Below are 14,720 nucleotides of genomic sequence, written 5' to 3'. Positions count from 1 at the left end.
ATCATGACCTGAGCTGAAGTCAGGCACTTACCCAACTGAGCCACCCAGGTGCCCTGGCTGTAGGCAGCCTTCTAAGCAGGCATCACCGTTGCTCATGTTACTGAGGGCAGTAAGTCTGTCTGTCTCAAATCTAATTGGTCCTGAATGGGTCTGTGCTCTTAGACTAGTCACTGTGGACGAATTTGGCTCACCAAGCCTATCCATTCCAATTTATGGTCATACCAGAACCACTTAGAATGAAGAGATAGTAGACCAGCCCAACCTCCCCACTGAAGCCTCAGAAAACACTGTTCTTGCCCTTCCATGATCCTCTGTTTCCTCTAGGATGCTGGGATGCTGTGAGGTTTTATTAGCCTGTTCATTCTAGGGCCAACAGAAAGCCACTCAGCTACATATCACAGGACTCAAGAGAGAGTCCTGTAGTTCATTAATTGACTTCATATCCGTAAAAGTCACTCACTCTGGATGAAGACATTGGACTTGATACTCCTTAAGATCACTTCAAATGCAGCCAATGACGTCTTACAACTATGACTCCTTGGCTCTACACTTTTGTCTAGGCCATGTGTCTTATTCTAGGAATAGTTTCACCTCTGCATATTTATATATGTAAACTCTGTCTTTGATAAATAGCCTGGTGCCCTTCATCAATCTACAACAATTCTAGGAAAGTTCTTTTGGTTATTTTCCTAAGCCATTTTTAGTACTTTAATCTGAGAAAAATGGTGCCCTCCTTTATAGCAAAACCTGTTTTCTAAGTGAATCCAAATTAGGCAGAAAAAGATAATCATAAAGAATGAACCATTGCAGGAGATGAAAACAGGAGTATTGGCAGGTAGGGGAAGGAACTAGATATGCTAAGGGTATGGAGACACTTGAATAGTCACCACTCACCCCACTTTAGAGAGAGGGACATTCATTCATCCAAAGACATCAAATTTGAACATACAGCTTTTTGAAATAATAGATGAAAAATTAATACTTATTGTACACTTTAGGCCAGGTATCATACTATGTTCTATTATGTAATTTTTATTTTATTTTTCATGGCAACTCCACAGGGCAGGTTTTTTTTTTCAATTAGGACCATTGAGATGAGAGAAGGAGGCCTTTGGTAAGTTAAGTGGCACAAGATCAATTAAGCAATAAATGATAAAGGTGGGTTAATACTCAGGGAACTTCATTCCAGAGTCTGGCCTCAATTCAGAACGACTTCATGGTTTGGAGTCTTTCCCATTACATTTCTTCTTTGTTCTCCTCTGCCCCTGGTTTCCTCCTCTGGAACAGTCCACCTCTGTCCCATTCAAAGGGAGACCTTGAGGCACACACACAATCAAGAAAACTGGACTTGAAGTTTCTAAAAAAAATGTGGCCTGCTTCATTATAGCTAAAGAAAATTAATGAGTTTGCCTAAGGGTTCTTCAGCCAGAGGTAAGAAAAATGAGATCTTGTTGATGGCTAACTGTTCCTTTTAGAATTTATTAATATTTATTTGGAAGCTATTATTTGGAAAGAAGGAGTAAAGAATGTATCCATGATGATTACACTCTCTTGTAAGGTCAGAGGTATCTCAGGTACGCATGCCAAATCACCCAATTAAAATAACACATACAAAAGAGCTGTTCCTTTGATAAGGATTTTTCACTTTCTCACCAAATCACTGTCTAGGAAAAAATTTTATAAATTAGAATATGTCCTCTGTTGCTGCTTTGAGTTATGATTGCATTAGTCCTAAATCTCATCTGGAAGTTTGGGAATTTACCCAGGTAGAATGCTATGGACAGTAACACCTAAGTCTTCACTAAAGGCGGACATTTAAAAAAATTTAATTCCAGTATAGTTACATTGGCTTCTTGTGTGCAACCTAGTGATTCAACAACCCTATACATCACTCAGTGCTCATGATGGTAAGTGCACTCCCATACGCTTCACGGGCTTTACCCTAAAGGTGGACATTACAGCCTTTCTTCTGCAGAGCAGCACGTCCCTTCCCCTGCTGTTAATCCCATAATCTAGTTTCTTCTTTTATATTTTCTGTTTCAAGACCATTGCCTACCATCCTAGCTTTTCTCCTTTTTTCCATTTCTCCATTCTTTATTTGTGACATACATCACAGGGTGTCACAGTGATTTGTGTTTTTACAGGGATTTGAGTAAGAGGGTTGGCTTCTTGAGCATCTCTCTGTGCTGAGTGTTTAGCCTAGTGCCTCACATCTAGAAGGGACCAGTGTTTGTTGCACTTAAATGATTCTAGGACAAATCTTGCCTTCATACCAGGAAGAGTAGAGTAAGGTGTGAACAATCAATTATGGTCGTGGGTCGAAATTCAGAACTAATCTTAGGAACCACCTAAAGAGGAATGACTGCACTAATGTCAACAAATTATCAGCTTAATTTAACTGAGCTCCATTTATAAAACCATTTCCCCCGAGAGGAAATCTCACAAAGCTTCTTCTTCCATGCTGTGGTTCATTTGGAAATGTGGTGGTGAGAGCAGAAGAAATAAAATTCCATAGAAACATGGAGAATGGATTTTTTAAAATTATTTTTGTTTGAAGTGATGTATTTGGCTCCTGAGTACAAAAATGAAAAGATGCAAGAGACAGAATGAGCCAAAGCATAGTGATTTTTAATTTAAACAATTCTTAAAGCATCATGTTGGGAACAACCATAAGAACAGTTTTTCCCCATGTTATCTCAGAGCTTTGGATTCTTGTTCCACATATGCAGCTTTATATCATGAAAGCATATTTAAGAAGTGTTCTCCAGACTTCATATTACTTCGTGAATGTACTTGTGACTAATTTAAATGTCATGATAAAAGAAATTTTCTGTTCTGTTTTATTTGGTTCTGCAAATGTCAAGTGCTATTACAATAAATACCAAGGACTAACCAGTTTTTTAAAGTAACGTTACTTTTTGATAAAATGTATTTTCTCTGATAATAACTTGCTTAATCAACTGAGTTCTGTCTCTGCCAGCTTCTTAGTGATCAAACTTGGGTAAATAATTTAACTTCTCCAAACCTCAGTTCCCTCGTTTATTCTTATGATGATAAAATGAAAGAATATATGTAAAGCCCATGGCACAGTGTATTAGAAATTGAATATATGTCACTTTTTTTTTCCTCTCAAAAAAGGAAAAAATTACTATGATTACTATGTTACTTCTCTCAGCCTTCTCTTTTACCAAATAGTTCCTTTCAAATGTTCTTAAAAATCTCCACAACTGGGGTGCCTGGGTGACTCAGTTGGTTAAGCGCCCATCTCTAGATTTCAGCTCAGGCAAAGATCTCGTGGTTTGTGAGTTCGAGCCCTGAGTCTAACTCTGTGCTGTCAGCATGAAGCCTGTTTGGGAGTCTCTCTCTGCCTCTCCCCTGCTCATGCTCGCGCTCTCCCTCTCTTTCAAAATAAATAAATAAACTTAAAAAAAAATCTCTACAACCCTTATTATTCTATTCTATCCTAAACTGCCTTTCCCCCCTACTCACTGTGAAGTTGCATAATCAAAAAGAAATTAAGACCATTTTCAGTCTTTACAATGACTCAGCTCTTTGTATTGTATTGAAATGTAATAAATTGTACAGGTGGCCACATTGTAAGTAAGTTAATTAGCTTTGGCTAAAGTTACTGCATTTGGTAGAATTGAGCAAATCTTCTTTTTTCTAAATGACAATAACAAGAAAATGTATTGTTTGAATTCTACATTCAAGTCATTTAGGTAATTTTTCATGCTTCCTCCTCAACTGTGATTACAGAGGATCTAGAAAAGTATTTTGAGACAAGTCCAGAAAAAGATGGTCTTCCTAATCTCCTGGTTCATATGGAAATGGGCATATCGTGAATGTACTTGTGACTAATTTAAATGTCATGATAAAAGAAGTTTTTATCACAAACAAAAGAATGTGTTTGTGTGTGTGTGTGTGTGTGTGTGTGTGTATGTGTGTGTGTGTATACATGTGTTGTAGAGTGGTGATGAAATCTACAGACAGCCCTTTTACCTAATCAGAACACCTATGACAATGATAATGGTTTTACACCTTATTCTACCCTAAAGATGCTTCAGGTAGCCACCCATTCTATGGAGCCTGTCAATAGGCAGATTTAGTTCATCATTATGTTTGTTAGGATGTTGTAAAACACCCTGAGACACAACACTTTGGTGAGTAACATTGTGTTTCAAGCCCTTATCTTGAGTTTTTATGGCCCATCTTTGCTAATTTATAGCCTTGAAATGATTTCTATGTCTTTGGCAGATTTGAGATGGCTTGGTAATTTACTTGAAATTCAGGGAGTTGTTAGTGAACTTAACATTTGTACTGAGTGCCAACCCTTCCTACAGGGAGATTAATATGGTGTCAGTTATTGCCATATCCCTAATGAAGAAGAAGATAGTATGTGTCATGGAATAAAAGCAGTTAATAATATTAGCATTAATTGACTGCCTTGTTCCAGGCTGTAAGATCCTTACATGTTTTTTGTAACTGAATTATCAACAACCCCTAATTAATATTATCCCCACTTTAAAGGTGAGAAAATGAAGAGCAGAAAATTTAAATAATTTTCTCAGAGTTATATATAGTGATTAGTAGTAGAGTTATAATTCAAACCCAGATATTCTTACTTTACAGTCCTACTTCTTTTCTTTGGCAACATCAAATACCTTGTATATTTTACACTGCAGAGATCGAAGGATTAATGTGCTAACTCAAGGGGTCAGTTAGATTTTCACAGGGAAAAATTCTCAGAGACCTCAATGACTTAGCCCCAACATAGCTTTCCAGACTTAGCTTGTTATAAATCTTTTATGATTGGATGCTTTATCCAAAGTGGGTTACTGACTTTTTCCTCACATCTGTTGCCTTTTCATATCCATTCATTTTCTAATGCTTTTTACTCTATTTTATGTTTTTGCCTTTTAATCTCTATCATTACAAACCCTACCCTTATCTCCAGCCCACTTTAAGGACAAATGTTCCTATGAATTCTTCTGTATCTTTATTCCCAAATGAAATCAATTTCTCCTATTCAGTTTGGTTGGATTTCTCTTGAATGTGTGGTTTATCCTTATTTGTACTCCTGTCTTATCTGTTTTACTGGATTATAAATTCTTTCAAGCCAGTGCTGCTCCTTAGGTAGAATAGGCACCTGATAATTGTTTGTTGAATTGATCCTGAAAACCCTAACTCTTGTGTTGGCAAATGAGCCACACTGGTCATGACAGAGCAACAGATAACTTCACCCTCCCATTTCAATGCCCAGAAAACAAAACCAGATCCTAACATTGGTGGGGCAGAGCAGCATAGCTCTGCTTCTGCTCAGGTACATTTCTCAGTCAAGGAAGGGTCATTGCCTCTCCCTGCAGCACTGGGAACATAGTCTACTTTCTTCTCTTCTTTAATGCTGTCACCATTCATTCTATCCCTTAGGGTTCTTACTTCGCCAAAAAAAAAAAAAAAAAAAAAAAAAAAGAGTATCACCCTAGATATTATCCTTTCTGCTGAACCCAAAGACAAGCTCACAGTATCTTTAACCCTTAATGGCTTTCCTGTTTGTAATTATGGAGAATACAAGGGACACAAGAGAAAATGTAAAAGAAATTAAAAAGCTGAAGTTGTCTGTCGCAACTTTTTTTTTTTTTTTTTTTTTTTACTGTGGTCCCAGTGCATTGTTCCTGTCGATTGCTGAATTACAGATTCAAAGTTACTTTAGACTTTTCTCAACCTTTATTTTGGGGGGAATGATTCCAGAGAGAAATAATCATGGCAGAGAGTAGATGTCTATTCAGATGCCCATCGACATCCAAGAAGATGGGATAGCATGGTGATAAAAAGCATGTCTTGGGGTTATAAGACCTGTATTTGAATCTCAGCTCTGCTGCTTATGTAGCCATGTGACACTGGGAAATTTACTGAATAACTCTAAGACTCAAGTTCCTTATTTGTAAAAAGAAGGTAATACTGTGCTTACATCTCAGGACTGTGGAAAGTTTAAATGAGAAATGAATGTAGAGGGCTCTGGCCAGGCATTGCTATTATTCAACATTATCTAGTTTTCTATTTCTAAGCCCAGAGGAAGTTTGCTCTTTCCCATGGCCTTGAAACCAAGAGTGGTCAGGCTACACAGTCAGTGGAATAGGAGCGTAAGTAATGTGTGTCACTTCCAGGTAGAAATATTTAATTGCTGGAACCGGTCTTTCCAGTCTGCTCTTTCTTGGACATAAGCACATTGGTGTGGTGCCACAGGGGTATAGAAGCCTAGAAAACTGAAAAGCCCAGAGAAGACTGTATGAGCAGGAAATAAACCTTTGTTTCTTTAGCTTTTGGATTTGTGGATTTAATCTGTTATTGTAGCATAAATCAGTCTGTCCTAATACAGTGCTTAATGGATCCTAAGATAAACAGTCAAAAATTGATAGTTTTAAAGGTGGGTAATTTGCATTTCCTGGGACCTCTAGATTGGGAAGTGCCTATGTCAGTGGAGCCCACACCCAGCTCCACATAGGAATATTTGCTCTCGTTCAGCATCAGCATGCTTCCATGAAAAGTGTCCCTGACACAGCCCATCAGCATTGTATAGCATATTCTCATGTAACTTTCCCTGCATAGAATTTCTTTATTTCAGTAACATAACTAGAAACCTTTGAGGTAAACTTTTCTATAGGAAGACACAGTGCATTTCTCCTTGCACACAAAGACATTAACAGTCCTCTTTCCTCTACCTCTCCTGGCCGCATCATGTCCTGCACTACCAAATTTAAAATTCTCTTTCTTTCTTTGTGTGAAAAAGTCATTATGTGTCTACCTGCCACAAACATCCTTGGTAAATAACATGTTTCATCCTTCTAATAGGTGACGGTAATCATTCAAAATCCCATAGAGTTCACAATTTATATAAGCCAGTGGATTTCATGACCAGGGCTGGGTCACTCTTTCCAGTGAGCAGTAAAGATATGGATGGTAATTCCATAATAACGTGTGGCTTACGGGAAGAACACTTGTCTACTTCCCGGTGTCATGTTATAGGCCTGATCCTAACAGTTTTGTGATGTGACTTTGATCACATTTCTTTCTCTTTTGAGCTCCGTGGAGTTTTTCCCTCATTGGCTTGTAAAAAGTCTTCAACATCATGTGGATATTAGCTTTTGACTCCTTGTATTTGTTGCAGTCTTCCCCACACACATGAAGACACCCTGTAATTTCCCTTCTGATGATGCTTGTGTTTTTGTAGATACAAATCTTGTTTCCCATCATGGCTCTCCCTCTGCTATCGCACATAACCCAAGACAACCTATTCAGCCTCTCTGGGTTTTTGTTGCTCCAACCATGAAATGAGAATAACACTTAACTCACTACAGTGGGAGGATGGGGTAACATTGGAAATTAGCTGGTATATAGCAAGAAGGAGATGCATAACAGTTTCTCTTCTCTTTCTGAACTTCCATATTCCATATGGTCCAAAGATGATTACATACGAGTATTCAGTTAAAAAAAAGACTTGATATTTCTCATTTCAGAAAATTTAGGTAGAACCACCTGCCTCCTTCATAAATATTTCTCACTTTTCTGGTGTCTTGCAGTTTGCAGTTAGGATGTACTCCATTAGCTAACATCAGCCAGAACTCTCCTACATCAACATGTCAATTCTTAAAGCGGTGCTTTTATTATTGGAGTACTGAAACTAGTAAAAATAGATAATATATATATTTAAAATTTTTTTTTTTATTTTAGAGAGAAAGAGAGAGTACAAGCAGGGAGGGGGTCAGAGAGAGAGAGGGAGAAAGAATCCTAAAGAGGCTCCATGCTTAGCATGGAGCCTGATGTGGGGCTCAATCCCCAACCTTGGGATCATGATCTGAGCCAAAATTGAATAGGATGCTCAACTGACTAAGCCACTCAGGCACCCCCAAAATAGCCAATATATACTGAGCGTATACTATGTACCATATAAATTCTAAGTATATTTTATAAAAAAATGTATTTATATATGTGATATATAACATATAATTACATATAGAATTGTTGAGAGATATAGATCATATTACACACACACACACACACACACACACACACACACAATTCTATGAAACCAGTATTATTGTCTCCACTTATCAGTTTGGTTCCAGTCAGGAGAGTTATTTCTTCCTTTCTTTTTTTTTCTTTTTTTTCCTAGTTACACAGTGTTATTTGTTCCTTGATTTTTGTTCTTCACCCATTCGTTTGTATTTTTTTTAACCATCCAACTAGATGATAAGCTTCTTAGGTATATGAACCATGCACCCATATTTTACTTGCATTCTCTTGAATGCTAGCACATGGTGAACATAGAGTAGATAATGAAAAATTATTCATTAATTAATAGGATAGAAACCATTGTTGCTTACATTGTGCATGAGATGAATTTTATCTTTATCTGTTTTATCCTTTATATATTTCTTTTTTATCTTTTTATTTTATTTATTTTTTATTTTTTTAATTAATTAATTAATTTTTAAATTTACATCCAAGTTAGTTAGCATATAGTGCAACAATGATTTCAGGAGTAGATTCCTTTTTTTTTTAATTTTTAAAAAGTTTTTATTTATTTTTGACAGAGACAGAGTGTGAGCATGAGCTGGGGAGGGGCAAAGGGAGAGGGAGACACAGAATCTGAAGCAGGTTCCAGGCTCTGAGCTGTCAGCACAGAGCCCAATGTGTGGCTTGAACCCATGAACTGTGAGATCATGACCTGGGCTGAAGTCGGACACTCAACCAGCTGAGCCACCGAGGTATCCCAGGAGTAGACTCCTTAGTGCCTCTTACCCATTTAGCCCATCCCCCCCTCCCACAACCCCTCCAGCAATCCTCTGTTTGTTCTCCATATTTAAGAGTCTCTTATGTTTTGTCCCTCTCTCTGTTTTTATATTATTTTTGCTTCCCTTCCCTTATGCTTATCTGTTTCATAGGTTAAATTCCACATATGAGTGAAGTCATATGATATTTATCTTTCTTTGACTGACTAATTTCGCTTAGCATGATACCCTCTAGTTCTATTCATGCAGTTGCAAATGGCAAGATTTTATTCTTTTTGATTGCCAAGTAATACTCCATTGTATATATATGCCACATCTTCTTTATCCATTCATCCATCGATGGACATTTGGGCTCTTTCCATACTTTGGCTATTGTCGATAGTGCTGCTATAAACATTGGGGTTCATGTGCCCCTTCGAAACAGCATACCTGTATCCCTTGGATAAATACCTAATAGTGCAATTGCTGGGCCATAGGGTAGTTCTATTTTTAATTTTTTGAGGAACCTCCATACTGTTTTCTAAAGTGGCTGCACCAGTTTGCATTCCCACCATCAGTGCAAAAGAGATCCTCTTTCTCTGCATCCTTGCCAACATCTATTGTTGCCTGAGGAGTTAATGTTAGCCATTCTGGTATCTCATTGTGGTTTTGATTTGTATTTCCCTGATGATGAGTGAGTTGAGCACTTTTTCATGTGTCGGTTAGCCATCTGGATGTCTTCTTTGGAGAAGTGTCTATTCATGTCTTTTGCCCATTTCTTCACTGGATTGTTTGTTTTTTGGGTGTTGAGTTTGATAAGTTCTTTATAGATTTTGGATACTAACCCTTTATCTGATATGTCATTTGTAAATATCTTCTCCCATTCTATTGGTTGCCTTTTAGTTTTGCTGATTGTTTCCTTCACTGTGCAGAAGCTTTTTATTTTGATGAGGTCCCAATAGTTCATTTTTGCTTTTGTTTCCTTGCCTCTGGAGACATGTTGAGTAAGAAGTTGCTGTGGCCAAGGTCAAAAAGGTTTTTTCCTGCTTTCTCCTCAAGGATTTTGATGGCCTCCTATCTTACATTTAGTCTTTCATCCGTTTTGAGTTTATTTTTGTGTATGGTGTAAGAAAGTGGTCCAGGTTCATTCTTCTGCATGTTGCTGTCTGGTTTTCCCAGCACCACTTCCTGAAGAGACTGTCTTTTTTCCATTGGATATTCTTTCCTGCTTTGTCAAAGATTAGTTGGCCATACGTTTGTGGGTCCATTTCTGGGTTCTCTATTCTGTTTCATTGATCTGAGTGTTTTTATGCCAGTACCATACTGTCTTGATGGTTACAGCTTTGTAAAACAACTTGAAGTCTGGGATTGTGATACCTCCTGCTTTGGTTTTCTTTTTCAAGATTGCTTTGGCTATTCGGGGTCTTTTCTGGTTCCATACAAATTTTAGGATTGTTTTTTCTAGCTCTGTGAAGAATGCTGGTGTTATTTTGATAGATATTGCATTGAATATGTAGTATTGCCATTTTAACAATATTTGTTCTTCCTATCCAGGAGCATGGAGTCTTTTTCCTTTTTTGTGCGTGTCTACTTCAATTTCTTTCATAACCTTTGTATAGTTTTCAGTGTATAGATTTTTCACCTCTTTGGTTAGATTTATTCCTAGGTATTTTGTGGTTTTTAGTGCAATTGTAAATGGGATCGATTTCTTGATTTCTCTTTCTGTTGCTTCATTGTTGGTGTATAGGAATGCAACTGATTGCTGTGCATTGATTTTATATCCTGCAACTTTGCCAAATTTATGGATCAGTTCTAGCAGTTTTTTGGTAGAATCTTTTGGGTTTTCCATATAGAGTATCATGTCATCTGTGAAGATTGAAAGTTTGACCTCCTCCTGGCTGATTTGGATGCTTTTCATTTCTTTGTGTTGTCTAATTGCGGAGGCTAAGACTTCCAATACAATGTTGAATAACAGTGGCAAGAGTGGACATCCCTGTCTTGTTCCTGACCTTAGCTTAGGGGGAAAGCTCTCAGTTTTTTCCCATTGAGGATGATATTAGCGTTGGGTCTTTCATATATGGCTTTTATGATCTCAAGGTATGATCCTTCTATCACTACTTTCTTGAGGGTTTTTACCAAGAAAGGATGCTGTATTTTGTCAAATGCTTTCTCTTCATCTATTGAGAGGATCATGTGGTTCTTGTCCTTTCTTTTATTGATGTGATGAATCACATTGATTGTTTTGTGGATATTGAACCAACCCTGCATCCCAGGTATAAATTCTACTTGGTCGTGGTGAATAATTTTTTTAATGTATTGTTGGATTCGGTTGGCTAATACCTTGTTGAGGATTTCTGCATCCATGTTCATCAGGGAAATTGGTCTGTAGTTCTCCTTTTTAGTGGGGTCTTTGTTTGGTTTTGGAATCAAGGTAATGCTGGCTTCATAGAAAGAGTTTGGGAGTTTTCCTTCCATTTCTATTCTTTGGAACAGCTTCAAGAGAATAGCTGTTAACTCTTCCTTAAATGCTTGGTAAAATTCCCCTGAAAGCCATCCGGCCTTGGACTCTTGTTTTTTGGGAGACTTTTGATTACTAATTTGATTTCTTTACTGGTTATGGGTCTGTTCAAATTTTCTATTTCTTCCTTTTTCAGTTTTGGTAATTTATATGTTTCTAGGAATTTGTCCATTTCTTCCAGATTACCCATTTTATTGGCATATAATTCCTCATAATATTCTCTTATTATTATTGTTTTTATTTCTGCTGTGTTGGTTGTGATCTCTCCTCTTTCATTCTTGATTTTATGTATTTGGGTCCTTTCCTTTTTCTTTTTGATCAAACTGGCTAGTGGTTTATCAATTTTGTTAATTATTTCAAAGAACCAGCTTCTGGTTTCATTGATCTATTCTACTGTTTCTTAGGTTTCGATAGCATTAATTTCTGCTCTAATCTTTATTATTTCATGTCTTCTGCTCGTTTGGGGTTTTATTTGCTGTTCTTTAAGGTGTAAGGTTAGGTTGTGTATCTGAGACCTTTCTTCCTTCTTAAGGAAGGACTGGATTGCTATATACTTTGCTCTTATGACCACCTTTGCTGCATCCCAAAAGTTTTGGGCTGTGGTGTTATCATTTTCATTGACTTCCATGTACTTTTTAATTACCTCTTTAACTTCTTGGTTAGCTCATTCATTCTTTAGTAGGATGTTCTTAGTCTCCAAGTATTTGTTACCTTTCCAAGGTAAGTATTTCTTACCTTTTCTTGTGGTTGATTTAAAGTTTCATAACACTGTGGTCTGAAAATATGCACGGTATGATCTAGATCTTTTTGTACTTGTTGAGGGCAAGAGTTATTTGTTTCAACAGAGAAAATTTAATTTAAAGTATCAAATCAAAAAGGTGGCACTGAGGTATCACAGAAGTAGTACTTGCACCTCTAAGACTATGAAGAGGGAAGGGAGGAAGTTGGAATTATTAAAAGGTAAGAGCTTAAAGGAAGGACCCTATGCATCTGAGACTCAGACCTCTGTGGAGGGGTGCTGTGTGGGGCTGTTTGCATTCCCGAGAGAGGACGGTAGGCTGATTCTAGATGTTGGGAGAACTGCAGACTAGAAGCAGTGCTGATGGCACAGATTGTTATTGAAGATCCATTGCTGCAATGATGAGACTGGAACAGGAAAGAAAGCAGGAAAGAGTAAGTGCTTCTTCATCCCCAGTCTTCAAGGCTTCCTTTGAGCATCTCTATGTGCAGAGCCTAATGGATCCAGCTGGCAAGAGAAATATGGCCTACAGAGTTCCCACTCTAGCATCAGAAAGCAGTAGAAGAGCTGAGAGACAGCATTTTAATAATCACCATACCCTACCCCTTTGTCTGTTAACGATCTGTATACACCCTCTACACTTAGTTACATTTCAATGCAGCAATAATAAAACAGCTTTAAGCTTGCACTGAAGAGGATGCAACTATCTCCTTGTAGAAACAAAGATGCTCTTTCCCTCCCAACAAAGTGAGGAGACATAGTTCCAGCTGTTATTGGGTGCATCTCAGGAAGATAGTCACATCCATCTGTGGAGTTCTGAAAAGCAAACAAAGTAATATCCATTGGATTATGCTGAGGCACCTGCACAAAACTTGAAGAAAAGGATCCAGTGAACTATGATGGGAAGGAACAATTTTCTTCACAATGATTTTCCTTGTCCACTGACTGGTAGATAAGTTTAAGAGTTTGGGAAACTCTTCATTTCCAATCTCATTTTCAGCTCTGCGTTGTCTCTGACATTGTCCTCTTCTCTCTTCCTCTCCTTCCTACCTTTTTTTCCTTCCTCTCCCACTTCTTCTTCTTCTTTCAGTCTTCTTCTTATATTTGTGTATCCTTTAATCAATTTGGATTTTTTCTGATACAAATTAATGGATGAATATACAGTACACAAAATTTTGCCATTTTTTCCCCAGAGAGGCTCTATGTTTGCATACTCACAGGGATTAAAAAATTTTTTTTCTTTCACCCTAATATTGACAATAATATTTTTTTCACATCTTGGATAATATTATTGGTAAATAAGTTATATCTCCTAATTTATATTACTTAGATTATTAGTTAAGCTAAATATTTCTTGTCATGTAGTTTCCATTTATCTCCTTTTATCCTATAGATTTTTTATCTTCTAATCCCTTAGATACTCTTCTTCTGAGATACTTGGTGGATTGTTCTTATGAATTTTTATGAGTTCTTGATATATTAGAAACACATATCCATCATACCACAGTTGCAATTTTACACCCCATTTTTGTTTCTCTTAAAATTGTGTTTCATAGTTTCTGCTATTGGATTTGAGTCTTGGATCAATCAAAGCAGTTGAAGTTTCTCAAAAATCTATTGTTGATTTTAATGGAAGGATACAGAATAAGTTAGGGATCACCAAGCAGGTATTCAGCTTGTACTGAAGACTGTCAACATGGTGCTGACAGGTAAGTTAACCATTCAGATATAGTTTCTAAGCTCTTGGTCTGTCACTAGGTGACATTTTACCATATAAAGGGAAGCTTACATATGACTACATGGCTTCATCTTTTAGAGTGATAACATAGCAACAGCTTTTGTTCGTCTGCAGGAACCAGAAACAGATTGAATTCTTGGCAAGATGTAAGAAAAGAGCTTTCACAAACTCAGCTGGTTATGGTGCTCCCTATGTTGTAAATGCTACTGGAAACAGACCCTGTCAGTGAGGCTTCTCACACTGTGAACAACATATCACCCAGAAACGACCATCTTCTCATGGGTCTGACAGAGAAAGCAGAACATGCCAGGTGAAGATACTAGGGAAAAGGGCATTAAACACTGCCAAATTGCTTTCTTTTCAAAATGGAACACTTAGGAGCAAGCAATAAAAAATAAACAAACATACATATCCCTGCTTTATTTTTATTATTGAAGGTGAACAAATTCACAGCAAAGCTATCCACAAAACTGAGTATCTATTTCATTGTATGCCTAGATGTTTGCAGAGGTGAAAAAGGTCATTCTGATTCCAGATAAGAGTCAGGTCAGCTCTGAACAATAATGAAAGGCAAACTAAAGTTGTTTAATTTCCCTATCAGTGACCCATTTGACAATGTTGGATGCCTATGTCATGCTTACTTGGAGGATGTTCCTTCTCAGCTAACAGTATATCTGCCTGTCATCACACATTCTTTATCTAAGCATTTGTTATCTATCTTAAGTAGGTATTTGCTGTGCCAGGTATAGAAGCTTCAGTACTATAGATGTCTTAAGAGTATAACACTCAACTCAAACTGTTTCTCGCAAATATTTATGACTCTCATAACTTGGAAGCAAAAGGAATGAAGTTTTCTTTAAGCAAGATAGAATTCTAAGGTTAAATTACACCATTGGGATCTTCTCTTTCATTATTTTTCCTTTTCTTAGCTTGTCTACCCCTTTATAGGTTTTCATC

General features: G+C 37.2%; 1 long non-coding RNA gene across 1 annotated transcript in view; it reads left to right on the top strand.

The window, feature by feature from the left end:
- Positions 1–14,136, top strand: part of LOC122234948 — a 74,785-nt gene extending 60,649 nt beyond the window's left edge. The window contains exons 2-3 of the long non-coding RNA XR_006212949.1: positions 13,582–13,734; positions 13,878–14,136. This is a non-coding gene — a long non-coding RNA (uncharacterized LOC122234948). The remainder of the gene's footprint in view (positions 1–13,581; positions 13,735–13,877) is intronic.
- Positions 14,137–14,720: the final 584 nt, after the last annotated feature.

Source organism: Panthera tigris, chromosome F2 (genome assembly GCF_018350195.1).
Source record: "Panthera tigris isolate Pti1 chromosome F2, P.tigris_Pti1_mat1.1, whole genome shotgun sequence".
NCBI classification, from domain to species: domain Eukaryota; kingdom Metazoa; phylum Chordata; class Mammalia; order Carnivora; family Felidae; genus Panthera; species Panthera tigris.
This window is presented reverse-complemented; position numbering and strand designations above follow the sequence as displayed.